The following is a 15,517-nucleotide window of genomic DNA, read 5'->3' on the forward strand; positions in this document are numbered from 1 at the left end:
TGTTTCTAATTTTGTTGTAAAAGTGGAATGATTTCTCCCTTTAACTAGAATTAATGGCTGTGATTTACAGGTAACATTTTCAGTGAGCAGAAAGCTTCCCAGATGCCCTGCTTTTATACCTTTTAAGTAAATTTCATTAACTCAGTATCTGCCTTACATTTAGCAAATGATATAGGTCCTCCCCCAATAGTGAACCCTAAAGGACGATTCATGGCAGTGATACTTGGTTACCTGAAGGTTGCTTGGAAGGAATGGGCTGTAGAGGGGAACAGTCAACTCGAAGCTGGAGTAGCACAGTGATGCTGGGATCAGGTAAACTGAGGTTTCGTGCTAGCCTGTACCAGGTACTAGCAATGTGAATGGAACACATTGCTTTTTGTAGTTCACTTTTGGGGTGAGGTTTTTATTGATTTCTCATCTATAATGTTGGACGGTACTACCTGTCTTAAATGGTTATTTAAGTATTAAAGTATATCAACTACTTGGCACAGTCAAATATATTACTATTTATCTAGATAAATGATTACTGGTAGCACTTGTTGTAATGCCCTATAGTGAAAGCTAACCAAAGAGGAAGTCACCTCTTGGAATGTTTCTATTTTTTAATTTTTGTCCACAATGATGTGGCCATATCTAATAATGTATGTCTTAGAACATCAAATGAATGACTGTCATATTGTCTTAAAGTATACACGTTATGTTAATTATGGAATGGTTTGTCTGTTGGTCCCTTGGTCTTAATATTTCCCAAATGCATGATATGATATCTTTTATTGAATTCCATTAGTTTTCAAAACTTATAAGCAGCAGAAAGTTACAATAACAGATTCCATCATGCTTTCTATTTTTTCTTTTTTTGGCCGCACGGCATGTGGGATCTTAGTTCCCTGACCAGGGATGGAACTGGTGTCCCCTGCATTGGAAGCACGGAATCAAAACCGCTGGACCACCAGGGACGTCCCAGACTTTGTACTTGATGATGACTATCATCCTATTTAGAGCCATCATAATCTCCAACCTTAACTGCCTTTAATTTTCCAAAGAAAATAGATACCACTGTATCCCTAGGGAGAGATTTTATTGCACCCCAAGGTATTATCTTGGATCAGTAAAATAATTTTCTAAGTTACTTAATTCAGCCAATGCATCAATGATTATTCCAAAAGACAAGTTCAACATTTAACGTTTCAGATTTACAAAAGGTCACTTTTGTCCTCTGTAAGTCATGTATTGATTGCTGAGCTTTAAAATGAAACATTATTTGATTTATCAATTAAAAATAGGTTCTGGGAAAAGCTTGTCAAAAATAGCCATACTCAGGGAAACCAAAAGTCCATGTATCCCTGACTATACCTTTCTTGGAGGTATTTACTGATCAGTATTAGCAGTTATAGAGAGGGCAAGATTTTTACTTTATAATGCTAAAGCATGTATTTTTAAAATAAATAAAAGTTCTTAATTTCTAATAAAGAGGGGAGAGTACCCATGACACAGTGTCTACCTTGGTCAGGAGGTTAGTTGTATTTGTATAGTCGGAGAAAACAATGGTCTGAGATCCAAATTGCTGGCCAAGGTCTGGTTTCTTTACTTACCAGCAGGGTGATCTTGAACCCTTCTATCCTGGTAACGTGTAAGCTGATAGTACTCAACATAGTTGATTTGTTTACCTCTCAGATTGTACTGATCAAATGAGTTAACTGATATGAGAGCATTTTAGATATTCTGAACTATTAGGCAGATGGAAATTATACTGTGGGAATATATACAATATTAATTTGGAAATTGACCTCAGCAGTTGTCTTGTATGAAATGACCCTCCCAAAAGAGGACAAAGGTATCTCATGTTACCTTCGTTCTGTCCCAACCAAGTCACAGCTAAACTTGCTGTACAGCAAGAGCGGCACAAAAATCACATTGAAAGATGGAGAGATTGCTCAGGGGAAGGAAGGGGAGAGGAGAAGATTATGGAATATATTTCTCTCACAGGGGAACTATATTTAGCTCCTTCCTCACTCCTGTCAAATATTGTTCTCCTTAATTCCCTCTGAGGCTTGAAAGCGTTCGTTAAGATGACAGCCTGAAGTTTGCAGGGGCAGAGGTACAGAGGAACCAAAAAATAAATAAATGCATTTTCATGCTTACTTTTGTCCTCTCTTTTCCTTCAAGAATTCCAGGCTGTTTCCATGGAAATTCTAACTTTGTTTTGCTTAAGCACTTCATACAGAAGAGGTTTCATTTTGGATATTTGTTCTGAGTTGAATTTTAGAAGTTCAATAATGATTTTAGCTAAGTCATTTACATTCCAGACTTTGAAATCTCAATCATAAATCAAAATGAGAAGGAAATCAGACAATACATGCATGTATAAGCACTTTAGAAATTTTAGATAAGAAAAAGGATTTTTAGCTTTGATATCACAAATTAGTGCTGTCTCAAAATTGCACAGTATTTGGTCATTCTTGACCAACTTATTCAGAAAGTACCCTTCTTTCCAGTCACTTGTATCCCAGAAGATGAATGCAATTATTTTTTAAATTCAAGATGCTACCACTAAGCTATCAATATAATTTAAGTGAGTTGGAGGCTGTGCATTGTTTTCCATTTTTCCACACTTAGAGGTCATTCTGATTACATCATAACAGGGATTGAGTAACAATCATTATTTCTTTTCGTTTAAAAGCTCAGATAATGTGTTCCTAAAAGGGCAGATATCTCAGACTGACTTCCAAAATGAGCGTGAAATACTAAAACATAGTTTTGCCAAGTAGAAAGTTGTGGTTTAGCTCTATTTTTAATCTATGTTCATCTGACAGTCCCAACCAGGTATGAACTTGTTTGCTTTCTGAGTACTCTGACTCTTAGCTGTGCCACCTGTGCCGTAGGTGCCTCAGGTGAGGCGAAGGAGATAGAGAAGACGCCTTTGGAGAGTCTTAGAGTACGCACTTCCATCCTGCATTTGCTTATGTACATTTTGAAATTTGAGAAAAGAGTGATGTGCAAAGGAAGTAGAAGAAAATAATGAAGAAAAGAAAAAAGCTTCCCTTAAAAACAAGTGAAAGGGGATGAGATGACGGAGTGGGAGTCACGTGGGCCGGATCGCATGAGGTGAGGACTTGCCACTAAGGGGTCTGCTGTGAGGAAGAGTGGGAGAGGGGCTGGCTGGGTGGCAGGAGACTTCATCTGGGGGTGAGGGGGTGGGGGGTCATTTAAAGGACACGAATTAGATATCTAGTTTTCTAGTTAAAAGACAGGACAACAGCTGAATTTTTGAACTATGCTTGCAAGGTTTAGATGTTTAAGAAAAAGGAGTATATTTTTTGTAACTGAAAGCTGGTAGAAACAGACAATTATGGTGCCTTTGGTAGGATCAGATAGAGCTTCATCAGGGCCCTTGGGCCTCCAGGGATAAGGAACAGTGGAATTCATTGATCTATCCTCACTTTCCATTTTAAGCAGACAAGCGAGTCAGAAAAGAGAGGAGGAGGATTAAAGAAAATGTACTTACCTTGCTAACCAGCATACTTTCCTTCTACGTATCAAAAGGTCATTTGTGGCTGAGAAAGGTGAGCTCTTCACATCGGTGTTTGCACATGCTTTGCTGCTTCTGCCTCGATGCGATGCTGGTCGCTCCTATTGATGGGCCTTTGGAGAAATAACAGAAAGTTTGCAAAGGGATGCGAGGGAAGCGGCCTGCACCACTAACCACACACCGTGTACCAGGTGCTTGTACGTAATCCTCATTAAACATAAGGTAAGCAATGGTATCCCCATTGAGCAGTAAGCAGCCTGCCCAAAGCCACAAATTCAGCGTGGTGCAGAACCGGGATTTCAAGTTGGGGTGGCCTGAAACCGCATCCTCTGTGCCCACCACCTCAACACACTGCTTCCTGACCCTGTTCTTTCTAGTGAACCCTATGCGCTTCCCCTGGGTTCCTTAGCACCTGTCCTCAATCTCCTGTGACATATGAGCAAGTGACCACTGAATTAGTGGAGGCAAAATTCCTGCACGTAGGTATGAATTCTGAGAAGAATGGGGGTAGAAGATTCCAGGGGGCTGAGGAAGCTTTCAGTGTTGCTCTGAACATGTTTGATTCATTCCTAATTACAATTGAATCCACTCTTCTGACCTTTAGCCTGACATCTAACTGTACTTTCTGTACCTGCTTATCAGTAGACAACCATATTAAAAAATGTAATGCTGATTTTCTGCACTATTGCTACTTCATCAATAATATTTTTAAAACACTCCACATAGAGAACAAACTAGTGGTTATTACCAATGGGGAGAGGGGAAGGGGAAGGGGCAACATAGGAATAATCGTTTAAGAGGTACAAACTACTATGTATAAAATAAATAAGCTACAGGATATATTGCCCAGCACAGGAAATACAGCCAATATTTTATAGTAACTATAAATGGAGTAGAATCTTTTAAAATTGTGAAACACTGTGTTATACACCTGAAACATATAATATTGCAATCAACTGTACCTCAGTTAAATTAATTAATTAATTAATTAAAAACACTCCATATGCTTATCATTGATCGTGATCAGCAACGTGCTTGGCATAAACCAATGCCCGATGGAAAGATAATACACTGGGAGAGTGTAACTGACCAAGCGGGAAGTTGAAGCAAGTGCCTGAAGTCCCAGGACAACTCAGAGGGGGATTTTAAGTACAAAATCTTACCTCAAGACAGTCTCTTCAATAAGTGGTGCTGAGAAAACTGGACAGCTACATGTAAAAGAATGAAATTAGAACACTCCCTAACACCATACACAAAAATAAACTCAAAATGGATTAAAGACCTAAATGTAAGGCCAGACACTATAAAACTCCTAGAGGAAAACATAGGCAGAACACTCTATGACATAAATCACAGCGAGATCCTTTTTGACCCACCTCCTAGAGAAATGGAAATAAAAACAAAAATAAACAAATGGGACCTAATGAAACTTAAAGGCTTTTGCACAACAAAGGAAACCATAAACGACAAAAAGACGACCCTCAGAATGGGAGAAAATATTTGCAAATGAAGCAACTGACAAAGGATTAATCTCCAAAATATACAAGCAGCTCATGCAGCTCAATATCAAAAAAACAAACAACCCAATCCAAAAATGGGCAGAATACCTAAATAGACATTTCTCCAAAGAAGATATACAGATGGCCAACAAACACATGAAAGGATGCTCAACATCACTAATCATTAAAGAAATACAAATCAAAACCGCAATGAGATATCACCTCACACCAGTCAGAATGGCCATCATCAAAAAACCTACAAACAATAAATGCTGGAGAGGGTGTGGAGAAAAGGGAACCCTCTTGCACTGTTGGTGGGAATGTAAATTGATACAGCCACTATGGAGAACAGTATGGAGGTTCCTTGAAAAACTAAAAGTAGAACTACCATATGACCCAGCAATCCCACTACTGGGCATATACCCTGGGAAAACCATAATTCAAAAAGAGTCATGTACCACAGTGTTCATTGCAGCTCTATTTACAATAGCCGGGACATGGAAGCAACCTAAGTGTCCATCGACAGATGAATGGATAAAGAAGGTGTGGCACACATATACAATGGAATATTACTCAGCCATAAAAAGAAACGAAATTGAGTTATTTGTAGTGAGGTGGATGGAGTTAGAGTCTGTCATACAGAGTGAAGTAAGTCAGAAAGAGAAAAACAAATACCGTATGCTAACACATATATGTGGAATCTAAAAAAAAAAGAAAAATGGTTCTGATGAACCTAGGGGCAGGACAGGAATAAAGATGCAGACATAGAGAATGGACTTGAGGACACAGGGAGGGGAAAGGGTAAGCTGGGACGAAGTGAGAGAGTGACATGGACATATATACACTCCCAAATGTAAAATAGGTATCTAGTGGGAAGCAGCCTCATAGCACAGGGAGATCAGCTCGGTGCTTTGTGACCACCTAGAGGGGTGGGATAGGGAGGGTGGGAGGGAGACGCAAGAGGGAGGAGATATGGGGATATAAGTATATGTATAGCTTTGATTCACTTTGTTATAAAGCAGAAACTAACACACACACACAAAATCTTACCTCACAGGTCCTTTGATTGGTGCTTTCCCTGCAGCCCCTGCTGCCACTTTCAAAGAGTCATTCTGTGTCAGAAAAGAAATACTGATAATAGTCAACATCAAATTGAACACTTTTCTCTCTATTACCATTGTACACTTCTTTACTTTAAATGTCTAGATTTTTGGCTACCATTTACTGGGCATCCATTTATGCCAGACACTGCATACATTATTTTTTTCTTTTTTTTTTTTAATTGAAGTATAGTTGCCATACAATATTATATGTTACAGATGTACAATATAATGATTCACAATTTTTAAAAGTTTTACTCCATTTATAGCTCTTATAAAATATTGACTTTATTCCCCATGTTGTACAATATATCCTTGTAGCTGATTTTATACAGAATAGTTTGTACCTCTTACTCTCCTACCCCTATCTTGCTTTTCCCCTCTTCCCTCTCCCCACTGGTACCCACTAGTTTGTTCTCTTATCTATGTGTCTGCTTCTTTTTTGTTTTACTCACTAGTTTGTTGTATTTGTTTTAGATCCCAGGTATAAGTGATATCACACAGTATTTGTCTTTCTCTGTCTGATTTATTTCACTTAGCATAATGTCCTCCAAGTCCATCCATGTTGGCATTATTTCATTCTTTTTTATGGCTGAGTAGCATTCCATTGTATATATATATACATCTTCTTTATCCATTCCCCTGTTGATGGCCACTTAGGTTGCTTCCATATCTTGGCAATTGTAAGTAACTGCATACATTATCTTAAATCCTCACAGCCTCACTATAGACTTGGCATTATTATCTTCACTTGACGTGGAGGCTAATGTAGTTTGCCTAAAGTCATAACTGAAGGTGGTAGAACTGTAAGTTGAAACCCAGGTCTGGATGATGCCAAAGACCAACTGCCACTGGATTATTTTAGCGGTATCTTTCTGCGTCACTAGGAATTGTCTCAGAAATTCTAAGGCAAGTTTAACAAACATGACTTCAATTCTATAGACCCTTCAAAACCAAATTTAAGGACTCCAAGGCAAGTTATTTACATGATTAAAATGCTTAAAAATATATAAAGATATACAGAAAGATAGCATAGCACAAATGCCTCTGTGCTCATTTTCTGAATTTAATTTCTGTTGTCAACATTTAGGTAGTCACAGTACTAAGGGTTATAATGACTATTTAGTCATCTTGACCTCCATCCACTTGTGCTTTTTTGGGAAAAGTGTTATACTGTGATTTATTATTGTAATAAAATATAAAATTGAATGAGTATATGTCAAGGAGTGCCAAATAATTATAAACTTTTAATAATGCCAATCTTAATAACATGGGATTTAAATGTAGGGTATAGTTATTAAAGGTGTATGATTCAAGTCATCTGCCATGAATGAGCTTGAGTAGTGAGATTGACTGTCTCAATGCCAGTTAAGAAAAGATTAAGGAGGAAAGGAGAACTTGAAGAAGAAATAGCACCGGAACCAGGAGCCATAGCAGCTTGGGAAGAGCTGAGTGGGAGGTACACACAGGGTCTTCACTTGAAGAGTTTAAGGAGTGAGACTGACCAGTGAAAGAAGTCCCTGTGCTTGCCCCTCAAGCACACATGTGGAATGGCTTTATGTCCTGGGCATACCGGGAATCTTGGTAATTCACACTTTCATAACAGCTGCATTTCTTATCATCTTTGGCATATTTCTTCAGATTGCACAAAACCTCTTATCTTGCACACATTCTCGCTCTGGACTGCTGTCTCTTTCAGCTGCTTAGAAGCCGCGTCCCTTAAATCTCCCAGCTGTCTGTCTTACCTTTCAGCCCTTGCTTCCTTTATCTGATATTTTTTTAATCTTTCCCAGCTGCCACTTCTGGCACAGTAGTTGTCTCTCGGTTCTCTCAGAGTGAGACATTTCAGCACGCCGATGTGGGGAGGGAACATAACCATTATAAAAATGCATTTGCAAAATTAGCCCTGAAATCTATGAAGAAAAAAAATCATCTCAGCATTCCTACAACCTGTGCACTGCATGAATCAACTCATGCATTTCTGCAAGGATGAGACACTTAAGAGGCTTGCACAGGAAATGCCAGAGAGAACCACAGGGCACTTAATTGTCCAAAACAAGAGATTTCTCCCCTTAGAAATGCACATTCTCTGCCGCAGCAGACTCACCGAGCTTATGTAACACCCTCTCGGTTGGATAAAATGTTTACTGGCATCCCCACTGTGTACAGAAAGGTAAATGCTACAAGCTGGTGACTAATTTCACTTCGTATTGGAAACTCTTTGGTTTCACTTGCCTATCACCAATACCTGTAGTTGATTCTAAGCTTTTGTAATCAATGTGATTGTCATGCCTCAGGGTAATTCTTTTGAGAGAACTTTAGTGGTTCTGTGGGGTTACCAGATTTTCTTAACATGATGGATTCTGAGTGATTAAGAGAAAAAATATAATTTTAGTTTGAGGGTCTTTTAAAAAAAATTGTGTAATAAGGGCTTGAGGACCTCTGAAAACTTTGGGGATGCCACACTGCTAGGCACAGCTAGGAGCTTCTGGCTCAGCAGCTGTCACTCATTTATTCCCACTCAAGAAATGCTCCAAAAGTAAGATGTCCTGGGTAATCCCCTGGTTCTCTGTGGGGTTGGCCAATATTGCTCTCTTCTATATTAATCTCGGAAATTTGAGCAATCTGTTAAACTATCTTTGTGTTGCTAGTGTGCTATTAAGAGTATTATTCCGAAGAATGATATCAACCAATATCGAAGGTAAATCTCTTGCTTGTACAGAAATACATACCCACTATGCTTTGAAGTAAATGGGAACTTTTTGGATACCTAATTAAGTCCAGGTTCTTGAGATGAGGGGAAAATCAACAAGCAAGGTCCATTCGAACTGGATTTACTCATTTTGACTGTCTTCTCAATCAGATCAGTTGCCATCTCTGAATGTATTTGATAGAAACCTGCATTGATTATAATCTGCCAGAAAGAATGGTTGAAAACACACACACACACACACACACACACACACACACACTCACATGCACATCTCCCAGTTGCAAAGGGCAAACCCTTTCCAGCTATTGCTAATTAGATAAAAGTTTGGATCCTGATAGAAATAGTTTGCGCTGAAGGGTAGAAGCTCTATAACTCTAAACGGTGAATTGGTGTCATATTTGAGATCCTGCAGTTCCAAACGTCACCGGCTCAGCACTTCATAGGCCCGGGGCAGACGAGTGATATAGGCAGTGGATTCTACAAATTACTATTTAAAAACTAAAGTTGTAATTATTTTTCATTTCCAGAGTCACTCTTATTCTTTTTTTGTCCATTTTCCTTTTCTGTTACAGTGATGTCAACACTAAAATTTTAATCTTTATTGGACATCACTGGGCATTTTCTATGTATAAGCCATGTTAAATATACTGCATCTTTCTGGAATTTTTCTTCTGTGTAATAGCCAATATATGGCAGCTAACATTCCCTTGACATTATTAATTTTTATGCAATCTTTGAATAAATGACTTTTTAAAAATCTTTTATAGAATAAAGGAGGAGTAACTAAAATGGTGGGAATTGGTTTCTTAAAATTAAAATGTTCACTGTTTTATAGATCAGTTATCTTTCTTATATTTATTCCAGAGGAATTATTTGCAATGGTAACCATAAAATTGTAATCATTTTCGTGATTTCAGTTATGTTAAGTTAGATATAGCTAGTAGGTGTTTATAGATTCTTCAGACACAGAGGAGATGTCAGTTAACGCAGACATGAATCCAAGCATAAAAGCTGTAAAAAGACTATGGGAACATGCAAGTGCATCAAAGAATGATGCAAAGTATTCTCTAAGGGTGGGAAAATAAAAATAATGTCACCATAGGGTGAAGAATTGTAACTCTGAACAAAGAGAGACATTGAACTGTTTAACTGTTCCAGTGTCTATTGCAGTGTAACAGACCACCCCAAAACCTAGGGATGCAAAATCAAAAACAGCTATTTGTTCATGTTTGCTGTCCTGTGGTCAGAAGTTCAGAAAGGGCACAGAGGGGCCAGCCCTTCTCTGCTATACAGTGTCTGCACTCCATCAGCAGGCATGATTAGAATGGCCAAGGTGTCTGGAATGCATAGTGGCCCAAACAGCTGGGCCCTGGAGGATCACTTCCAAGACGGCAGCTCCAGCATGGCAGTCTCAGGGCTGTCTGATTTTCTGCACAACAGCTCAGAACTCCAGTGAACAAGCTGAAAGCTGCATGACCTTTCTTGGCCCAGCCCAACAAGTTACATAGCATTGCTTGTGCCACATTCTGTGGATTCTAAGTGAGTCACTAAGGCCAACCTAGACTCAGTGGCAGGGGACTTAGACCCCAGCTCTTGATGGGAGGAATAAAAAGTATTTGGTGCCATCTTTAAAACTGCCATATTAATAAAGTTTCTTTTTTTCAAGGTAAGTTCATTTGCCTTTAATGTCTTTTTCATGCTAATACCTAATTTGTAAGTAATAAGTTCTCTTCTCCTTTCTGCGGCTATAGTTGCTCATGTTTGAAATGTAGGAATTGGTGTGCTGTGTTATGAGTGGTGGAGCCCTGAGGTATAGCTGTATAAGAGGTTACTAGTTTTAATAACAAAATAGGCATTCAGATGTCAGTAGGGTATGTTAAATAGTTATTAGATATAATTTATCACCCAACTTTTTAGGAGACTGACATTTTTTCTAAATCTGATAACCAACTAGCCAGATGTTAGGATGTGAGTCCAAATTCCTAGAGTTGGGATATGCACCGGAGGAAAAATAGCCAGATCTGGAGAGCACAGAGTGAACCATGACACTAAATGGCCGGAACCTACATCCAGAGGAAGCCAGTAGCCTGTACATTTAGAAGGACGATGGAGTGGGAGGTCAAGGGCGACAAGTTTAATCCATGTCCCACCAGGTATCACCATTATGTGCTTGGGTAAGTCCCTTACTTCTTTGTCTCCTGTTTCCTCATCTGTAAAGAATTTGGCTAGGTAACTTCAGGAGTTCCTTTCTTCCAGTTACGGTGACACTATGATTTTAGTTCAGGCCCCTCCTACCAGGGCAGCTCTTAAAGCATGTATGAAAAGGAGATAGGAAAAATAATTTTAAAAGCATTCCTTTGGTGACTACTTTATCTTACAATAGAGCTTCTAGCCCTTTGCATGTTTCAGTGCATTTTTACATGTATTAAAATGCCTACACTAAGAGAAGAAAGATATGAGAAAGAGCTTGAACAGAAGGTATTTGGTGCCGATAGGTTACAATTAAGATTATGGGTCCCTTTGCTTCAATTTACAAAGTAAAATAAAATAGCAGGTTAAGTATATTAAAATTGAAAAAAAAAAAAAAAGATTCAGGGTCCAGTGAGAGCTTTCTGGTCAACTTGAGAGGCACCCAGGATAGTGTCTGTGCAGGGAGATGACAACACCAGCATCCCTCCCTTCTCCTCTCTCTATTCACTCAGCCAGGAGAAAGCTGCTTTTCCTCTGAGATGTAGCTTGAACAAGAGCCACCCTCACATTGCCTAAGGCAGGTACACATGTGGGCTGCTGGAGGCGACGTCTGGGCCTGCTGAAGTGAGGCCGAAAAGCTGTGTCATATTTGTCTGGGGCAACGGGGGCCTCGCCTAACAGTGAGATCCATCAATAATCCATGGCCCTGTAGAGAAAGAACCCTATTAATAAGAAATGTTGTTGTTTGTAAAAGACAGAGCCAATGATGCCCTCCTTCCAGGGAAACCGAATATGCTCAGAGTGACGCAGCGCTCTCTGAACTTTCCAGTGACACCAACAGATAGCTGAGATCAGAAGCAATTTTAGAAGATGCATTCAGCATACAACAGTCATTTCTGCCAGCCTAATTTGTTAGGGTCAAAGGCTGGTCAGAAACACATTTGACCAATGTGTCAATTATACCGCAATAGAAAGAGAAAAGGAAGGAAAGAGAAAGAGAGAGAAAGGAAGGAACGAAGGAAGGGAGGGAGGGAGGGAGGAGAGAAACTTGACCAGAGGTTTGCTTGTTTGTCCCTTCAAGACTGGTCAAGGGCACCGAGTTATTTTGGGGCCTTAGGCTTTATATCAGGTCACTGTTTAAGTATAAAAATGTTATCTGCCTGGTTTTAGACCCAATATGGAAGACTGAAAATCAACAGAATTCCCAAATCTATTTTTCATTCCATTTAGAGCTCATAATCTTCTAGATATGTCTAGTTCTTCTTTATGGTAGCATTTAATTATTAATCCTTCCTTACTTTTAGATTCTAATTTAAGAGTGCATTAATAGATTGCTCACTAGGGAGTTTGCCAAAATCATGGCAGGACAAGGTCATCAGGAGCTCGGATTTGGAGGCTGACTGAGCTGGGACTGAGACTGGGCTCCACCACATGCCAGCTGAGTGGCCTTAGGCAAGTTACATACCCTCTCTAAGTCTCTATTTCCCCCTTGGTAAGAGGGGGATGACGCCTCATAAAGTACAATAATGTAAAGCATTGAGAAAGGCAAGGAGTAAGCATTCAATAAAGGTTAGACGTTTTAATTGCTTTTCTCAATTATTCATTTGACAAATATTTATTGTTTAATATGTGCTAGGCATTGTTTTAGGCACTGGGGACATGAAAGTAGAAAAACATACAGCTTTGATACTCATAGAACTTACATTCTGGGAGGAAGGGAGACCAAAAATAAACAAACAAGTAAATACGCTATTCCAGTAGGTGAAAAAGTAATGACAAAGGAGAAAAAAGGAAAAGGGATTGAGAGCAATAGAGGTGGGAAGGGGGGTAGTGACATCTTATCAGTTTCTCTGATAAGATAACATTTAAACCAGGAACAAGGGATGTAAGGGAGTAAGCCATGGGAGCATTTGTAGGAAGATCATTCAAGGTACAGGGAACCGCATGTGCAAAGGCACTGCGGTAGGAGTGTGCTTGGTGTGTTGAGCAAGGAAGAAAGCGCAGCTAGAGTGGAGAAAGCAAGGGGGAGAGTGGCAGGAGAGGAGGTCAGGAAGGTGGCAGGCAGCAGCCTGAACATTGTACAACTTTATAGACCATGGTGACTTTGGATTTTACTGCGGGTGAGATAGGGAGCCACTGACAGGTTCTGAGCCCGGGAAGGTCAAATATAGCGAAGTTTCAGGAGGATTACTCTACCTTCTGTATGAAGGATAGACTATCGGGAGGCAAACAGGGAACCAGGGAGACCAGTTAGTAGGCTATCACAGTTGTCCACACAAGAGATGATAGCAGTTTGCACTAGATGGTCATAATAAGGTGAGAAGAGGTCAAATGCTGTATATATTTCAGTTAAGAGTCAATAGTATTTGCAGATAGAAACAGTGTGAGGTTTGGGAAACAGAAAGTAGTCAAAGATGACTCCAAGGTTTTGGCCTGAGTAGCAGGTAAGATGGAACGAGTACTTACCAAAAAGGCAGAGTCAAAGCAAGGACAAAATTGGTAATATGAGGTGAAGGCAAGAGACAAATCAAGAATTTTGATTTAGATATACTAAGTTTCAGTTGTCTATTAAGTATCAAGATGTCAAGCAGGCAGTTTGATACACTAATCTAGAGTTTAGCAGAGATGACGGGGTCTGAGATAAAACTGTGAGAATTGTTGTCATCATTAGAGCTATTGACCAGTATTTCTGGTTTGCTTCTTCTAGGTCCATGATGTGACTGTATTTCCTGCCCCCTTGAAGTTAGGCATAGCCATGTGACTTGATACAGCCAATGAAATGAGAACAGAAATGATTCTGTCATTTCAGGCAGAGGCTTTGAGAGTTCACCATGTCTGCTTTTCCTGCCTAGGTGATTGTGGACATATGTGTCAGCCTGGATCTCTGAGTGACCACAATTAACAGATACCCCTGCTGACTCATGATGGACACCTAGAGTGAAAGAGAAGCAAATCTTTATTTTCCTACAGCACTGAGACTTGAGGGTATTTTGCAGAAAAATCTAGCTATTCTAACAATTATGCATAAGTCATAAAGATAAAAATGTATTTAAATCATGGACCTGGATAAGATCACCTATGGCATGCGTTTTGATGGTAATGAGGAGTGGGCTGAGGGCTGAGCCCCATGGTCCTGTCCCAACACTTAGAGGTGAGGAAGAAAAGGAAGTTCCGGGAAAGGAGAGTGAGAGGAGCAGCTGCTAAAGAAAATTAAGAGATGGCGTGGAGAAAATGCCTTAAGAAGGAGGAAGTAATCGACTGTGTTAAGTGCTGTGGATCGGCTAAGAAAGATAAAAATTTGGAAATGAGCAATGGATGAACAATGGATTTGGCAACATGGAAGTTACTGGTGAGCTTGATAAGAAAGATTTTGAGAAGGGTGGGGAGCAAAAGTTGGCTGGTACCAGGTTCAGGAATGAACGAGATAAAAGGAATCGAGACGGTAAGTACAGACAAGAAAGACGGAGAACATTTTCCTGTTAAGAGAAACAGAATGAGCAGGGATCAAAGGAGGATGTTTTAAGGTAGAAGATTATAGCAATGAAAAATTTATCCCGTAGAGAGAAAATATTAATGATGCAGGAGAGTGGACCACTACAGGAGCAATGTCACTGACAGGCAGAGGGGGTGACCTAGCGTTCAAATGATGAGGCTGGAGTGTGAGCAGTCCTCCATGGTCAGAGGAGAGAAGACGAATTGTAAGGGTACAGATGCAGGTAGGGTGGTAGGTGGGGTGATGAGGTAAAAGTTCTCTTTTGATTGGTTCGATTTTTTCAATGCAATAAGAAGTAACATCAGGACTTCCCTGGTGGTCCAGTGGTAAAGAATCTGCCTTCCAATGCAGGGGACACAGGTTTGATCCCTCGCTGGGGAACCAAGATCCCACATGCTGCGGGGCAACTAAGCCCGCCCGTGTGCCACAACCACTGGTCCGGTGCACCTCAACGAGAGAGAGAAAAACCTGCACACCATAACTTGAGAGAAGCCCACGTGCCACAATGAAGAGCCCGTACGTGCCGCAACCGAAGATCCTGCGTGTCACAACTAAGACCCAACGCAGCCAAAAAAATAAAGAAAATAAATAAATAAATATTAAAAAAAAGAAAAAAAGGTAACGTCATTTGCTAAGAGTGAGGACAGTGAAGGTAAGAATGGTCTGAAAGGTTCTGTGTGTTCTGGTTGCTCCCTGCCACCTCCCTGACCTCCTCTCCTGCCACTCTCCCCCTCACATTCTCCACTCTAGCTTCACTGTCTTCCTTGAACACACCAAGCACACTCCTGCCCCAGGGCCTTTGCACATGTGGTTCCCTGTGCCCAGAATGATCTTCCTACAAATGCCCACATGGCTTACCTCCCATACTCTTGTTCTCTGTTTAAATGTCATCTTATCAGAGAAGCTTCCCAGTCTTGCCAATCAAAAACACCACCTGGTACCTCAATGGCGGTACAGTGGTTAAGACTCTGCACTTCCACTGCAGGGAGTGGA

At 40.1% G+C, this 15,517-nt stretch overlaps 1 long non-coding RNA gene across 2 annotated transcripts; it reads left to right on the plus strand.

The window, feature by feature from the left end:
* Window positions 1-19: 19 nt before the first annotated feature.
* LOC132374377 (uncharacterized) lies at window positions 20-15,098 on the plus strand. 2 transcript variants are annotated; one of them, XR_009505663.1, is made up of 5 exons: window positions 20-312; window positions 2,883-3,105; window positions 3,544-3,751; window positions 13,739-14,380; window positions 14,876-15,098. It is a non-coding gene; the product is annotated as an uncharacterized LOC132374377 (long non-coding RNA). The 2 variants fall into 2 exon arrangements; XR_009505662.1 differs by lacking the exon at window positions 20-312 and having other exon boundaries at window positions 2,280-3,105.
* Window positions 15,099-15,517: the final 419 nt, after the last annotated feature.

Source organism: Balaenoptera ricei, chromosome 11, assembly GCF_028023285.1.
Source record: "Balaenoptera ricei isolate mBalRic1 chromosome 11, mBalRic1.hap2, whole genome shotgun sequence".
In the NCBI taxonomy this organism is placed as follows: Eukaryota; Metazoa; Chordata; class Mammalia; order Artiodactyla; family Balaenopteridae; genus Balaenoptera; species Balaenoptera ricei.